Raw genomic sequence first — 15,223 nt, 5'->3', positions numbered from 1 at the left:
GTATTTGTTGTAATAGCGGCAACAGCAATACATAATCTGTGAAAATGTCAACTGCCTAGCTATCACGGTTCATGAGATACAGCCTAGTGACAGACAGACGGACAGCCGAGTCTTAGTAATAGGATCCCGTTTTTACCCTTTGGGTACGGAACCCTAAAAAAGGTGTTTTTAAAGGTATGATAAGGAATAGCTCGATATGGTGTATTCCTATTTCTCTCCGCCGGGCACAGATGGGAATAGGCATTAGTATGTAGTTTCAGTGTCCGAGTTACTACCGAGACTCATTGTGTTTTTAAAAGTTCAGCTGATATTTAAAATTTGCATTAATTATTAGACGGAAATCAATAGGTATTAATATCGTTTCACACACCGCCTACCGCACGTGTCTCAAATCAAATGCTGTCAAAAAATTCACCACGCCACGATTAAATCTTATTGTTATTGCCAATGAGTAATAAATGACGGTCTCAAGTGGAAACACGCCAAATAATACAATACAATAATTCATGCTGCGATCTGCGACTTTCTGCAAATCTAGTGATAAGCGTAGGACTCTTTTCTTACCTGCTGTAATTTGCTATCTCATTCACTTTCCGTATGTGTGAAAGAGATAGCATACGTAAGACCTCAAGGCTGATAAGAATAATAAACAAAATACATACTTAATTGGCAAAGGAATATACATTGAACCATCATAATTATAATTTCGCAGTTTACTTTTTATGTAGCTTCATTATCAAATTATCATCACCGTTTCGAAAGCTCCTAAAAAAAATGTACCTACCTATCTATCACAATCACAACTTTTACGCTAAAAAAATTTCAAATCAATCCGACCATTGAAAAGAGGAGTGAAATTTATTTTACAAATTATATACATTGTACTACAAAAGTTAACTTAATTCAGAATAACATTCTAATTGAATATAATGCAGAAAGTCGCAGGTCGCAGTATGAATAACTGAAACCACATACTAAACAATACATGAAATGAATGAAATGAACGAAATAAACACAATAAATACAATAAACAAAATAATCAAAATAAATCAATAATATTAATCAAATAAATAACATTAATAAAATGAATATTATTAATAAAATAAATAACATTAATAAAATGAATATCATTGATAAAATAAATTACATTTATAAAATAAATATTATTAATAAAATAAATAACATTAATGAAATAAATGAATTATAGTAAATAAATAAACAAAAAAGTAAAAAAAAAACTAAATTAAGAAAGTTAACAATTAATAAAACAACTATTTTTTTTAGTATTCTACTGACGGCACATCACTAAATACGGATGTTGCAAACGTATAAGCAACCGATAATAAAGGTTACCATAACCGAATAAAAACCTGTTAAAAACCCCTAACAAAAACCCTATCGCGATGGGGTTTTGAATTAACTCGGTTAAAGGTTAAGGTTACCGTTTCAATAAGCTTACCATTACAATCAGGTAACAGTATGATAGGGTTACCGAATGATACGGTAACCGAATCGATTGGGTTACCGAATGGATAGGATTAACCGTAAAGAGGGGTTTTCCGGTCCTTGCTTATAAGGTCCGAGGAACTTTGGCTTGAGCTTAAGCCCTGGCCCGAACTGTGTCCTCTTTATCGCGACAAGATCGCTTACCTCGTACTTGGAGCTCTGTTTCCTCTTCTTATTAAAACTTTTCTTATTTTCTTCCTGAATCTTCTGAATCTGTTCTTTAGCTTTCTGTCTTAGACTTTCTCTTTCTTCATCGAACTGGGATATGGTTTCCTGTTGTAAAAGGTTCAATATCTTGACATCCTCCTTGCACTTCATCCTCGTGCCGGTCAACAGCTGGAATGGCGAGGTATCTATACTTCTTTGGTAAGTACTGTTTATAGCTCTCTGTACTCGTCCGACAAGCTTGTACCACGTAGATTGGTCTTCAATGCATAGCTTCGTTAGCATTGGGATCATAACGCGGTGCATCCTTTCTACCTGACCATTCGCCCTTGCTACTCCAGTGGTAATAGTCACATGCTGGATTCCTTCATCTTCACAGTACTTCTGGAATGCTCCACTAGTGAATGCCGTACCTCTATCAGTGATAATACGTGTGGGGTTACCAAACGTCTGCTGCTGTGGCTGCAACTTACTGATTACTTCTGCGCTGGATGTTGACTTCGTTGGGTAGAGCCACACGAACTTCGTGAATGCATCCACAACAGTAAGTATATGATTATAGAGCTTCTTCGTCTCTGTCAGTGGTCCTATGTGATCCAGGTGCAAAGTATGCAGTGGAGTACCTTCTTTAGCAATAGGATTTAGAAATCCTTCCTGCTTCCCCTCTTTTCTTGTTGCTAATAAGCATGGTATGCAACTTGTAACCACCTCTTCTATTCTTCTATCCATGTTTCTTATGTAGTAATCTTTGCTTATAGCTTCCTTCATCTTTCTCATAGCAAAATGACCGTTACTATGCACCTTCTTGATTACTTCTTTCTCCATTACCTTAGGCACCACCAGTTGCCGTTGGTCTCCTTTGTATAGTATGTCATTTTCTAAATAAAAGTCATTGTAACGTCCATCTTTCAAAATCACCTGTTTAATGGCATTGAGCTCCTCGTCTCTTTCTTGAGCTTGACCAATCTTCTCGTGTAGGCTTACTACTGCAGCCACATATGGGTTCCGGCTAAGCGCATCTGCGTGCGGCATCTTGGCACCAGCTCGATGCTCTATCTCATAGTCATACTGGTCCAGTAGTAACACCCATCTTGCCACTTTTGGTGTCAACTCCTTCTTTTTCAAAGTAAGCTCAAATGCTTGACAATCTGTCACAATCTTAAAATGGATACCGAACAGATAGTGGTGGAATTTCCTCACACTTTCCACTATAGCTAGAGCTTCAAGTTCATAGCTAGAATATCGACTTTCTGCTTCACTTGTACGTCTACTTCTATAGTATACAGGGTGCAGTTCTCCATCTTCACTGGCCTGCAGAAGTATACCTGCCAGAGCCTGGCTTGACGCATCTGTGTGAAGTTCGGTATGAAGCTTCGGGTTGAAAATCTTGAGAACTGGCTCACTCATCAACTTCTGTTTCAAAATATTGAATGCTTCTTGCTGCTCAGGACCAAAAATAAACTTTACATCCTTTTTCATCAAATCTGTCAAGGGTCTGGCTATCTGTGCATAGCCCCTTATATACTTTCTAAAATATGAGGTTAATCCGATGAAGCTTTGGATCTGCTTGACATTCCTAGGCTCAGGGTATCGCGCTACTGCCTCCACCTTCTCTGGACTTGGCTGTACTTGACCTTCTTTAACCAGATGGCCTAGGTACTCAATCTCACTGCATATCAGCTTGGCCTTCTTCCAGTTAATTTCAAGTCCATACTCTGCAGCAACCTCCAACACCCGTTGCAGCCTTAGCAGTGCATCTTGCTCCGTCTGGGCTGGAATTATAATGTCATCTATGAATACCATCATTACACCTTCTTGCATCAAATCTTTAAATATAGTGGTAATAAACCTCATGAAATACTTCGGACTGACTGATAACCCAAAAGGGGCTCTCAGGAACTCCCATTGGCCGTGATGGGCCACAAATGAAGTGTAGGGCACAGACTCGCCTTACTTATTTTTTAATGGAAAAACCCCATTTTTAAGGTCTAACACACTGAACAACTTAGCATCTCTCAACTTGTCAATCAAATCCTCGATCAGTGGCAGGGGAAATTCATCTTTAACCATCTTACTATTCAACAATCTATAGTCAACACACACTCTGGTTGAACCATCTTTTTTCTTGACAAGAACTAGCGGGCTACTATATTCGGAATAACTCACCTGTATAATTCCTTTTTGCATCCACTCATTAACCTGTTCCTCCACAATGTTCTGCTCCACTATGGAAAGCCTTCTGGGACGCTGCGCCACTGGAATGTCATCCTTAAGAATGATTTTCAGCTCGATCGGCGCCTCCCTAGTCTGCACGGGTTCGTATTCGGCGACCAGGCGCTCGACCTCTTCCCTAACGGAACCATCGCGTACGTGATCTGAAACAGTGAACACCTCACACACACATTCCACACGCGCCAGCCATCCCTCATCCTCAAGTGGCAAGAACTTTACGGAACCTTTGCACATAACCATGGTCACAGTGTCAAGAAATTCCCGACCTACAATACATTTATACGGCATACAATCATTAGGTACGACGTGAAATATAGTATCGTCATAGCACGTCTCGTCGATAATCATATTCGCGTAGAACTTGCCGTAAGGAAACACATCTTTCATTCCGAGTCCGGTAAACACAGAGTCGTCATTGCACATTTTCACTTTAAGTTCGTCGAATGAGTGCTTACTTATCAAATTGAATCCACTGCCCGAATCAATTAACGCCGATATTTCCACTCCGCACAAATTAATCGACTTCATCGGCTTTTTCTTATAAGTTTTCGTCTTCGGATTGTCAATCATTTTAGTCGCAATGTTTACATCATGCCGGTAACTGTCAACGCTGTCATCCGCCATATTGACGTCTGTCTCCTCATTGGCCAGAATTCCAAACATGGCCGACTGCCGACGAATATCCACCGCTGCAGGCTGCTTTACCGATGGAGATGCTTGCTGTCTCGCTTTCACACCCGCGCCGCTTATGCGAGACTGCTTTACCGACGAATCCGCACCGCCACCGCCAGCCGCGCCGGCGCCGCCGCCGCCGCGTTCCTTCGATTTCGATGGACACTCTCTGCTTATATGCCCAAAATCGTTGCAAAAATAGCATTTCACCCCTTTAGTACATGTTACCGCCAGATGATCTTCTTCACCACATTTGTAGCACCTTTTTCGACTTAATGATGACGATGAACTATTATACTTCGTGTCTTTTTCTATCTTATTAGGTTTAGCTTCTTTGTCTTCTTTCTTCGTTTTAGTCTTAATTTTTTCATATAAAAACAACTTCTCCTTGAGTACGGGATAAGTAGTAGCCCCGTACAATATAGATTTATTAGGTTCGTAGTCCGTAATGCCGTCAACGATGTATTGTATCGCGACGTAATCCGGAAACTTAGCTCGCTTACCGAGCTCTTTCATAATGAGCATGTATTGATAGTAAGACTCTTCTCTTCTCTTCTTTCTGTTGCCCATAAGCTCGTGCATTTCCTTAGTGTTGATTGCATCCGGGAACTCTTTAAGCAATGCCGTCTTGAGCTCGTCGTACTTCTTAAAGGTTTTCTCGGATTGCAACCATAACGCCGCCGTGCCCACCAAGGATCTACGCGTCACCACGAGCTTCTGTGCCTCCGTCCAGCTGAAGATTTCCGAGTTATCTTCTATATCTTGCGCCCATTTCGACGCCGTGTGTGCTTTATCGTCGCCGCTAAACTTCGTGATACTGTCCGTCATGACAGTGAGATTTAAAAGACTAGCACACGCGTCCGCCATTTTCTCGTCTTGAATATCTGAGTTTAGAATATTCAAAATGCTATCTTCGTCTTGATCGTCGTACATCAACTCCTTTTTTTCGTCGTGTCGTCGTGTTGGAATGGAGAACAATCTTCTTTCGCCGTGTTCTGGTACCGCCGCCGTCTTTCGCCGGTACGCGTTGCGCACGCCCACGTGCCACCGTCGTTCAACTTTTTGGTTTTTAGAGGCAATCCCGGACGAGCCCCCAAAATTATGTGGGATTATGTTAGGCCTCGTAATAAAAACCAAAACTAAACTTCACTTGTTTTAGAAAAACGAATTATTTAGAATATATTAACACCTTAACGCACGTTTGCTCGCTCACCATTCAAATCGTTCTCCCCGTCCCTTTCGTACCTCTTGTCATACTTCTCTCTCCCTTACGTTCCGTTTCACGCTATCCCCTTACGTTCCATTCCTACATATGTATGTGAAACATGATATCAACATGAAAGACTATGTAAACTTATGTGACGAAAACGACAGTCAGACGGATACAAGGCGAAAAAATCAAAGATACATGAAAATATACGGGTAGTAAAAATACACGAGTCGTGTAAAACATACGCGTGATAATGATATAGGTACGTGTTGGTTATATTTTGGGTGTACTTTACTTTTAGTTTTTTCTATAAATAAAACTTGGGTTTCGTGGATTTTTTATTTTATTTATTTCATTGCATGTTTGAGAAAAGCACTATACATACCTCGGCGGGAAATGGGGTTGCCCGCGCTCAGACCTATCCTATCTCTAGTCTATATGTCTTCGGCCGGCAACCCCTTTCGTCCCGGTCTCTGTAGTAATGTACTATTACAGTACATCTGGTGCTCCATTAAGACACACTGTGCTATAATAAGCACATTAAGTACTAATTAACTCGTGTTGATTTAAAACACGGTTAATTCGATTTAAAATTCGCGCGTGTTTTAATTTTATCGCCGCTCCTTGCGAATTTCCTATTTTTCGCACTTCTATCGTAATATACTAATTGTTACTGCATCATATCAAAGTACCTACCCTAGTTTTCTTTTAAGGGTTTATACACTAACATTTTGGTATAGGTACATTTGAAATAAAAATATTAAAAACATTTTACAAACTTATAAATAAACATGCAACATATTGATGAAAATGCACACAGTTTTCAGTAACTTGTTAGCGCCTTATCGAAGTAAGTTTAATAATCCGCGTAACCACCAGAGCCGTCGCATGTTCCGGCGTGAGCGTATGGGTCGCCGGCACAAGCTCGCCTGAAAGATATTATAAAATATAAAATATGAGTACCTACAAGCACTCGCAAAACATGCCGTAAATTAATTATAAAACCCAATTATTTTATGATGATGATGATGATGACTCACGTGCAATTGTTTCCATATGTGCGGTTGTTGATGGAACAAACTGGCTCGTAGACGGCGAGGCAGTTGCAACCGGCTGCTTCTACGTAAATATATGTGGCTGCCAGAATGACAATGACAAAACTCACTGCAATAATAACGTCGACAAAGCCGCGATTGCTTTTAGTTTCAGCAATCAAAAGCAAATGGTTTTTTTTTCCTACGATTGAAAATCAAAGAAATATACGCTCGTGGACGTAATAGACCCCATGAGGCCATGACGGAATTAGGCACATAGACCTTAAGGGGCCCACTAATTAACAGTCCACCGGACGGTATCGGCCGGCCTGTCAGTTAGAACAAAATTGTGACAGTTCCGAACAACTGACAGGCCGATACCGGCCGGCGGACTGTTAATCAGTGGGCCCCTTTAATCATGTTTTTTTTAACAAACATACTTTAAGTAGGTCGTTGGTTTTATAATCTTTTCCCTCTAATAATCGTTAAGTTCGTCGTTAAATAGTCAAATGAAGAATAAAATAGAGTTTCAAAATCGTGTGTTTACTTACAAAAAATATATTTCATGTTATCCATGTTATGGAAACTAAGTAAGTATACTTAATATGTATTGTCAGAGTACGTGTTGCTTACTATGATAAAACTGAACTAATGTTTTTTCCCTGTCACATGTTGTTATTAAAAACACTCCTTTTATGAAGAGATAGTGCATCAAGATATATTCCTACTAGCGTTTCATGGGTTCTGTACTAGGTATACCGTCTGGTGATCAAAATACTCGCAGCCTACCGAAGGTACGTTAAAGTGGCTTTAATGTTTGACAAAGCTTATATAGGTGTACCTACCACCATCAATGCAGCTCAGTTTGTACCAATACCAGCTTTTGTTTTAATCGTAATTTTAAAATATTACAATTAGCATTCCTATACTGGAGATCCAAGAATCACTGGCTCAAGAAACAACCAGATTTTTGTACATATATTATATCCTGTACGTCTACGTCTATTTGTACGTAGATTTAGCTTTGAACATAGATCGGAAGATTGCATAGGTAGGTAATGAGTCATTCCTTTTATTTTAAAATGTACGAAACCCTAAAAAGGCAGCTGTAATAACATTTCACAGTCCATACGCCGTTTGACTGATAAGGTGTACTTAAGAAACACATTTTTTTTTCATATAAATACCTTCATTTTTAATTTTAGGTTACTTTTTATTGTAAGTTTGTTGTTTAAATAATAGTACATTACTGCAGAGGCCGTGAAGTAAGAGATTGCAGGACGAAATTGCGGTAGACGGCCGAGTCGTAGACGAGACCGAATAAAGCGAGTTTTGCAATCCCTGTTTCGGCCAAGGATTGTATACCTAGTGCTTTTCTCAAACAATGTAAGAAAATATTATAATTAAAATCAAGTAATCAAGTAATAAAAATGTTTAAATTGCCGCATTTTTTATATTTTAAACTTGACATTTAAAAAACCTATTCGAACACCATGTTTAACCGCTTATAAATATAGTACCATAGATTTTTTTTTTTAATGACGCTAGTTTGCTTACAGAGAGAGTGGTCGTTGGCTGTATGTAATATTTCCTTTGTCAGTCTAATCTTAGTGAGCAAATTAAAAAATTTAGAGCAGCGGACAATAATGTACGTTTCATACTAACTCCATGTCTTCATGTTGCCATAAATGAGCAACTTCATGTCTTCATTTCGTGACATTAACGCATACATTTCGGAGTATGTTTTTTTTATGACTAAATTTGATGATATCCGTTAATAATAATACAATTTTTACGTATTTTGATAAACAATTGCAACTTAAAAAATCTTACTGCTTGGGAGACAAGCAGTAAGATTCACGTACAGCCATCAAAAAAATTGGGTGAAATTACCACCAAACAATTGACCACCAAAAATGTGTACCTACCTGAATAATTCAGGGCTAACGTGAACGTATACCTATCATTTATATTTTCACATCACCTATACGGAAAAGGGCTTTTTTTTCCTGATACGATGGATCAAAGTGGTAGGTACCTACTTTTCTGTTCTAGGACACTAATTTTTGAAATGAAAACTTCTTTAGCGGCGCTGTGCACTTTTTGTGATGGGGAAAAAATGTTAACTCGCGAGAGCGTAAGACGTAAGACGCTTCGTAAGACGGACACGTGACCTGATCGAAAAACTGTTACAATGTCATTGAGTTTTCACTTCTGCCGGCACTCCCGGAGTGCAACCCGTTGTTTTTTTATTTTTTGCATAATATTTTGATATAATCTACTATTGCAAGACCATTCGTTATTTATTGAGCTCAAATTTTGAATTAACATTTTTGAAAACAACTTTCTCAACATTTTAATACATGAGAAATGGTTCATCGTACGATGTAAGTACCTACACAATGAGCTGTAATGATTTAATGATGTCAGATTTTCCCCGTAAATTTATCTTATTAAAATTAATTTTATCTCAATTATCAGGCTACCAATGACAGCTGCAAGCAAGCAACTGAATATGATTCCAATATCATTCTAATATCGGTATGATGTCAGTGCACGTTCGAATTGGCCTGTGTGTTTGCGACGAAGGGTATAAATTACGTAGTCAGTCAATGGTTTTTTTTTAATTCGATTTTTATTTGCATGTAATCTTAATTAGAAGGTTGAAAGTAGGTAAAGAATCAAACTAATGAGCCATGATTTAAGCCGATTCTGCCACTGCCCCTCCTCTTCCATCGCAGGTCCCGTCTTTCCAGTATGGGTCGCCTGCAACAATTCTCCTGAAAAATAACCATACATAATGTAACCAGTCATAATTCAATGCCGTAGATTGATCAGTCTAAAAAATCAAATCAGCTAATTTATAGCTTTTGTAAAAAAAACTTTTTAACTCACTTGAATATTATCTTCACTCGTAACTCAGTTTAATAAAATATTGCAAGTCGATTTTAGTCTGAGTCTAATAGCCGTATGGTTTCAGCAATTTGCAACTTATATACTACTGTATACTAATAATGTCGTTACAATATTTCATATTCATATTCGTATATTCATAATAATTCATATTACATGTCGTTTTTCATAATTACATTAAAAAAAAATTAAGTTAATTAAAATTAGCATAATAAAATACAAGTAAAAGTACATATACCTACAGTTACATTAGGTACCTAATAATAATATGGAACAAAGTAAAAGACTGTTTTTAAACTGAAAATTTTGACAGGCACATATTCTCTCCACCACACCAAGCCAAAGTACCTAGCCAAATGAGGGTTTGAACAAGATTGTAGGTACTTTGCGGGACATTTATCCAGCAATGGACCCAGGACCTATCTTTACTGATGTTATAATGACATTGATGACTTACGAGCAATTGTTTCCATATGTGATGTTGTGGATAGAGCATACTGGTTGATACTCCTGAGTGCAATAAGTGGTTGCTTCAACGTAAATGAATGCCGCCGCTAGAAGCGCAATCGTGACCGCTACTGTAAATAAAACATTTTGGTTCAATTAAATAAAAATACGGCATCAAACGGTTAAAACTTTTGAAAAGGCCCGCTAGAGTTTTTTTATAAATAGGCCCAAAATAGACATAAACATTTTTAATCCAATAATATTCTTGATATTTTTTATAGAAACATCATCAAAATCGAACCTAAGCAGTGCGACAGTCATACAGGCATAATTCAAAGGATTATTATAAGTAGTTAAATATACTGGATTAATTTTTTAAACTCACCAAAGAAGAGCTTCATTATGGAATCGAGTTTGCCGCTCAAGAAAACAACTTGATTTCTTCATAAAAAAACCTTTATATATGCAGTTGACACCTGATTATACAATTATACATAGTTATAGCGACAAGACAGGTATTGTTCAGTCGACGACAAAGATATGTTTACACTTTTGCACCTTATTCCTTTGTAATAAGGCGAAAATTGTAAACATATTTTTGACGTCGACTGTTCAAGATAAGGTGACGTGCAGCATGTAGATTATGACACATTTCATGTTAGGTGCGCTAGTGCAGCGTTCGGTGAAACAGAAAGGCAATTTCGAAAAGAAATATGAAGTTTTTGGTAAAAAAATCATTTTTGGTACAAGCTTTTACCGCTGACTGTACTTTTCTTACGACAGACAACTAATACTCATCGAGACAATTCTAAAAACCCCTAACACAATTAGGTTGGGTTGTTTCATCACAGAGTTCCTATGGCCACCTCCTGTCTCCATCATCAGATCAGTTCGACAGTACCATATTATTGTATTGTCATCAGAACTACATACCTACAGCTGCCAATTTTCATGACGCTACGATCCTTGGAAGATGGTTAAATTAGTTACCTTAGATTTCATTACATAGTTACATACAGGTCGACCTAATAAAAGCTTGTTAAAAACACTCACTACTCAATACTCAAATTCCGAAACACTTTTTACAACGGTATATGGGTGATTTTTAAATGATTTTCGGGATTGTCAAATTTCTGAAAGTACCCCAATTAGACTTTAGTAGTAGTAGTAGTAGTAAAATACTTTATTGTACAAAAAGAAACATAAAACATGAAAGAACACACATCATTAGTACAAAGGCGAACTTATCCCTTTCAGGGATCTCTTCCAGTTAACCCTTGAGCGATTGAGGGAGAATTGGAGAACGGTAGACATAAAAGCTGTACTAAACGGCATAAAGATAAAATATTTAATATCCTACAAGATAGGTAAACCTATATCCTACTATAATTATGTATATACAAAGTATGGGATATGAAATATAACAAACATGCAAACAGCTATATATATTTAAAATATATAATACATATAATACATTATATATGATATAATACATATATACTAAAACTACCTAACCGCATACATCTTTTAGATTGAAGTTCCGTCAGAAAGCCATAACTTTTTTAAATTCGCCTTTAGCGATGCGACCGATTGACACTTTCGAAGAGAAGACGGTAAGGAATTCCATAATTTGACAGAGTACACAGTAAAAGACTTGTCATAGGATCGGTGTTTGTGTGGCGGGATAGCCAGAGAGAGATCTGCACTGGAACGGAGCCGGTGCCCGCTGCCGTCTGCTAAAAATTTAAATCTCTCCGAGAGATAAGGGGGAGAAAAGGGAGAGAAAAGGACGTTGAAGAGAAGGGAAAGTACATGAATGTCTCTACGACGCCGAATGGGCAGCCATTTGAGTTGGGAGCGGAAAGATGAAATATGATCAAATTTGCGTAAGCCAAAAATGTATCAGATGCAAACATTTTGCAAACGCTCAAGCTTGTCAAGTAGTTCCTCCGTGAGATCCAGAACAGCAATATCCGCATAATCAAGAAGGGGAATAAGCAGAGAACGTGCTAGCATGACTTTCGTGTGGACAGGGAGGAAACTCTGCAGCCGACGAAGCGAGTGCAGGGAAGCAAAAAGTCTTCTACTGGTTTCAGTCACGTGGGATGCCCAAGAAAGAGTCTGATCCATGACAATGCCTAAATTTCTTACAGTGGCTGAGAAAGATAAAAACCGGCCAAGTGCGAGTCGGACTCGCGCACGAAGGGTTCCGTATCATTACGCAAAAAGCCCCACTTAAATATTTATTATATGTATTCGGTTTTTAGTATTTGTTGTTATAGCGGCATCAGAAATACATCATCTGTGAAAATTTCAACGGCCTAACTATCACGGTTCATGATAAGAATGAATAAATGATTATGATTATTATGAGATACAGCCTGGTGACAGACCGACAGACGGACGGACGGACAGACAGCGGAGTCTTAGTATGTAATAGGGTCCCGTTTTTATTGTAAACAAATTATCCTAAAATAAATCAAATTAACTTGTATACATTAAAATCAAACAGCCTTAAAATATTTGTATCATTTTATTACATTAAGGTTAAGGGAAGTGACAGTAAACGTAATTAATACATTAAGAGTTTTGTCAGTAACTAATTATTCAATTTAGATTTTATGCGAAGACTCTGCTCAATAGAATAATGGGAAATTGGTCTAATTTTGCTTGCAAGTGTTTGATTACACCCATACAAACCATGGGACAGATCTTCGAGCAACACGGAATAAACTGTAAGTTGGAGTAAAATGTTTCTTCTATGTAATATTGATACAATAAAATCTAACAGCATAAAACATCTGTATTATTTTATTACATAAAGGGATAAACCTAAAAAAATAAAGGGTTTAGTAAAAAAAAAAAAAAAAAATTAACATTTTTAATTCAAGATTTTAGGTATGTGAAGACTCAGTTCAATCAAATAATAGTGAGTCTAATTTAGCTATCAAGATTTGATTACAAACATGACATGCCACTTAATTCCATCCTGATATTATTTACGTGATATCTATGCGTTTTTACATATTCCATTATAGGCAAACTGTTCCTGTGCGCATTTTCTCCTGAAACCAACAAAGTTAAGGTAGACAATAATTTGAAATTAAATAATACATAAAATCCTTGAAAAATTTGATTTTGCTTAGCCTCGTCCCTCTCTATCAGAGTCGGTTAAGTAAGTAATTTTGTCAATCGCGGCATAAAAATAAATCGATTGACACCTAATAATTAAGTAATTTTAAGTAAGTAACATTTTATTGTACGGAAGACAGGAATACAGGTACATCAGATAGAACATAAATATAGTACAAGGGCGAACTTATCCCTAAGAGGGATCTCTTCTACGGACCGGAAGTATGACGAATTGGAAATAATTTGTCATAACTCTTCCCATAATAAAGTAACAAATATTTAATTAATACTATGGAATTTGTACAGGACGTTGCTGATTATAATGTGCCATACCAGCAGTTGTTGTCAAAAGTGTGCCCAAGGGTAGAACACACGGGAGAATAGAGGAAACTATAACATCTACATTTCGCCGCCAGTGTAGACGCAGCCAGCAAGAGCAAAAACAACACTGGAACACGGCAGATAATTTAAAAACAGAATTGGGCACAAATATCAAAAATTATAACCGATTTTCTGAAAAACTTGGCTAACTCTCTCATTTATTCTCTCTATTTAACACAAAACAGAAATGCCAAAAAATCGTTTAACAGAAATAAATCCAATATTAAGTTTTCATTGAAATCATAAATAAGCTGCTGGTATTACTTACCAAATAAAATCCTCATATCGTCAAAAAGCAAATGACTTTGCGTTGGAACAGTTGGACACCGAATGATGGTATAAAGTTCCACTCTTATGGAAGTATGCAAAGTGAGATAACATTTAATTACCATGACGGGTACTATCGCAAGTAAGTCCTTTAATATATTTATTAACTCTTGATATACGGGGTAAATTAAGGGATATACTCGTAAAAAAAATATTAAGGTAATTTATCACCAAACCAAATCAAACTAAGATATATGTAGGAACTAGGTATGTTTTTAGTACGACGTCAACTCTAAACACCTAAATAGGTAGGTAGCATATATGTTATAAATTATTATTATAATATTACTTTTGAATTTTTGCCTTATGGAAATTGTGTATGATTTAAGCTAGAGTCTGGCTAGCCAAAAATTGTTGACAGATATTTCGTTGTTATATCACCAATTGTCTATGATTTAAAAAAAAAGCAAAAAGTCAGTTGTCAATTTATGTCATTCATTCAAATTGTTTGTGGTTTATAAGGGGTTTATATTAAATAATATTAATAATGTATATACTGAGTGAGGTTCGCAAACTATTATTTAAGTTCGTAAATAATTACGACAACATGTGCGAAGTCGACTTGTAGCGTTGTATAACGAAAAACTGTAATGTTTACAACTCATAAACAAATGTAAACAAATTAGAAGGTTGGTGCTCTATAAATATTTTGATACTTAGCATTTAGCATAGGTATATTATTTGGCATAAACTTCTGTATTTTTTTTGGTGATGGATTAATATTACGGTATTATCGAGCTAGGTCTTATTTACATTACATTTCATTTTTCGCCTTGCTACAATGGTATATGGTGAGATAGTGTAAACATATGTGTTTATCGTTGACTGTACTTTACATAGTGGTAGAAATTATGTGAGCTGACTTTGAGTGCACGTCAACGTATATTTACGTGTGCTCAGAAAATCAAGGATATTTTCTAGTATCAAAACTATAATTCCTACTACACAAAGTGTTATCAGCCCAAGATTTCTTGAAATTCCCGCCAAACATTTGTGTAATATTTCAGTAGCCAGACAGTAAAAATTCCCATACTTTATTTAAAAATAAAATGTGCGTGTAAATGTGCGTGTGTACCTTTATCGAGAACCTGTTATTTTAATTAGCTAATAAACGCCCGCGTGGCTTTATTTAAGATACTACATTTTAACACAAATACTTACTTTAGGTACCTTACCTATATCAAAGAAGTCGAAATAAAAGATA

The 15,223-nt window shown here is 36.8% G+C and overlaps 1 protein-coding gene across 2 annotated transcripts in view; it reads left to right on the top strand.

The window, feature by feature from the left end:
- The window catches only part of LOC134800535 (inactive dipeptidyl peptidase 10), a 460,887-nt gene that overhangs the window by 158,594 nt on the left and 287,070 nt on the right, over positions 1-15,223 (top strand). The gene's annotated exons all lie outside the window — the stretch shown is intronic.

This window comes from Cydia splendana, chromosome 20 (genome assembly GCF_910591565.1).
Source record: "Cydia splendana chromosome 20, ilCydSple1.2, whole genome shotgun sequence".
Lineage (NCBI taxonomy): Eukaryota > Metazoa > Arthropoda > Insecta > Lepidoptera > Tortricidae > Cydia > Cydia splendana.
Note: the sequence above shows the minus strand (reverse complement) of the source record. Positions and strands in the feature narration are given on the sequence as shown.